Source organism: Engraulis encrasicolus, chromosome 11, assembly GCF_034702125.1.
Source record: "Engraulis encrasicolus isolate BLACKSEA-1 chromosome 11, IST_EnEncr_1.0, whole genome shotgun sequence".
In the NCBI taxonomy this organism is placed as follows: Eukaryota; Metazoa; Chordata; class Actinopteri; order Clupeiformes; family Engraulidae; genus Engraulis; species Engraulis encrasicolus.
Window position 1 is genome coordinate 36,475,721 of NC_085867.1, and position 3,219 is coordinate 36,478,939.

Here is a 3,219-nt window from a genome sequence, read left to right on the forward strand (position 1 = left end):
AAGAAGTAAGCAGGTATGCAGACACACAAACAAACAAACAGGAAGACAGGCAAACAGACAAGCAGGGAGACAGACAGACAGGCAGGTAAGCAGACAGGTAGGCAGGCAGGCGGGCGGACAGCCAAGTAAGCTGGCATGCAGACACGCAAACAAGCAAGCAGGAAGACTACCTCCAAACAGACAAGCAGGGAGACAGACAGGCAGGATGGCAGGCAGGCAGGCAGGCAGGTAAGCAGACAGGTAGGCAGGCAGGCGGGCGGACAGACAAGTAAGCTGGCATGTAGAGAAACAAGCAGGTAGGAAGACAAGCAAACAGACGAGCAGACAGACAGACAGGCAGGCAGGCAGGCACCACTAGACACACCATACCGATCACAAAAGAAAAGAGAGGGGGAGAATGAATACCAATAGCCAATCTCACTAAAGCAGATGAAATGTAATTCATTAGAGTCCATCCTCTCTCCTCTTTCCTCTCTCCTCTCCTCTCCTCTTTCTCTCTCTCTCTCACGCACTTATCTGTCTCTCGAGGGAGACATGAATGAAATGAATGGCTGTGCCATTTTCAATTTTCCTTTAACTTGTCCGCTGCCCTGTTAGGCCATCCATCATTCCTGCCGGGCCTCTCTCTCTTCCGTCATCAATCACTCACTACTGCGTCCCTCCATCTCTCTCTCTCTCTCTCTCTCTCTCTCTCTCTCTCTCTCTCTCTCTCTCTCTCTCTCTCTCTCTCTCTCTCTCTCTCTCTCTCTGTCTATGTCCGCTCGCTCATCACACCCTTGTCAGGAATCAACACCCACCTTCTATTTCCGTGCTGCTCTCCTCTCTTCTTTCTCCCTTCACTCTTCTCTCTTCTTTCTTCTCTCATCTCCATTCCCTTCCTTCTGTCTCTCTGACAGTGTGTCTGTCTGTGTTGTCTCTGCCTGCCGTTTGCTTGCTCAGCGCCTGACTGTGCAGGAATGAAGGCCTTTGTTAACTAGCAGCATGGACCACTCTCGATACCGCAAAACAAACAAAAACATGCAAACAAACCAAATCTCACACAAGGAGAATCATATAATCTTGCCATCAGATACACATACAAGACTCACATGTAGTAAAGAAAAATAATTTTAGAAGTTGTATTTGCCGCTCTGTCTACACACATCACGTACATTCAGAAGGCCCAACAAAACACATACACGCGCGCATGCACGCACACACACACACACACACACACACACACACACACACACACACACACACACACACACACACACACACACACACACACACACACACACACACGTCACACACACAAAGAATATATATAAAAAACTATGAACTGTACCGTCTGCATGGAACATCCAACCAGGTCATCCCAAAATTCCACGGCCCTACAACCACTTCTCCAACCCTCCACACAACCCCACACATCCATCTATCACACACACACACACACACACACACACACACACACACACACACACACACACACACACACACACACACACACACACACACACACACACACACACACACACACACACACACACTCTCTCTCTCTTTCTCTCTCTCTCTCTCTCTCTCTCTCTCTCTCTCTCTCTCTCTCTCTCTCTCTCTCTCTGTCTCTCTGTCTCTCTGTCTCTCTCTCCCACACAGCAATATTTTTTTTCTTTAAAAAAAGGGGCCTTCCACCACCACCACCACCACCAGAACACCACCCACGCTGGCTCCAGAGGTCTCTCTGTGGAGGCTGTGAAGTGGCACGCTGCTGTCAGGGGCTGTAGTCAGTCAGGGCCCGCTGACAGATTTGACTGGGCCTGGGACTAAGTCATCTGAAAGGGCCCCGTCGCTCAATACATAGGCTACAATGTTATGAGGTCCCAATTCAGGGGCCCATCTTTCCATGGGCCCAGGACAACTAAACCGTTTGACCCGATCCCCTGTCAGCGGGCCTGACTGTAGTTGCCTCCTCGCTGCTGATGTCTGGGCCTATAGTTGTAAGGCTGGCTGCTGGGTGGACAGCTGACAGAGGCCCGGTGATTAATGATGACAGAGTGGATCGAGCTGCTCCTTGACTCTGCGGTACTCTGAGGGACAGCCCCAAAACCAAACCAAACCACTCCTCTACTCTACTCTCTTCTACAGCAGTCAGCACAACGAATTGCCTCACCACAGCCAAACATAGAGACAAAGATGGAGACAGAGACAGAGAGTGAAATGAATGCATCTCAGCAGCAGAGAGAAAGTGAATCTTGGTCCCAAACCTACTCTTCTTACTCCACTCAAACACAGCCAGACGAGAGACAGAGAGACAGGGACAGAGAGACAGAAAGACAGAGAGACAGGGACAGAGAGACAGAAAGAGAAAGGAACACCTCTTTGCAGAGAGAGAAAGTAAATCTTCTATTCCCCAAAACTACCACTCACTCTAATCTACTCAACCCAGCCAATAGCCACTATGGGGGTGCATGTATGAGCGAGGTTGACAATGTAATTGAGTAAAAGTAAAAGTCTGCATTTTTATTTTTACTCAAATAAGTACAAATTCCAGAAAAAAAATACTTAAATAGCCTTCAGTAACGAAGTAAAAATACTTTGTTACTTTCCACCTCTGCCTGTAAGTAAACTACCCTTGATCGATGATGACATGAAATGTCAATGTTTGACTCACATAAGTGTATTAATGTGTGTTTTTAGTGGACAAGGTTCCAAATATTACTAATTGATTTTTGAACTGCCTCTGATACTGGGCTGGCCATTCTGAAAAAAAAGCTTTTATGTCTTCACTCAGAAGGGGCTATTACGGAAAAAAGTTCAGCCATTAACATTATTAAGAGCAAAATTAATAATACAAGGCAGGCAAAAATATTTGGACCCAGAACTTCTACTGGCGGCTCTGTTGCAGGCCCTGCCCCCCCCCCCTGAAGTTTGCGGCTTTGGCCCCTAAGCGCAGGGGGTGAGAAACATTCAAGGCTGTCAGACTGTATTATATTTTATCGATGTTTTGAAGCCTTCACACAGTGCATTTGGATGGATATTTTATCGATGTTTTGAATCAGTCACACAGTGAAGTACGCACATTCCCCCCTCCCCACAGACGGAGGGAGCTGGTTGGGTGTACGGGGAGGGCATCATCGAAAATATGGCCTTGCACAGCACAACACCCTCCCTCCTGCTCTGGTTCCTCCCTACTGACCGCAAAGCCCCATATCCACATACCAGCACTCACAGGAGACA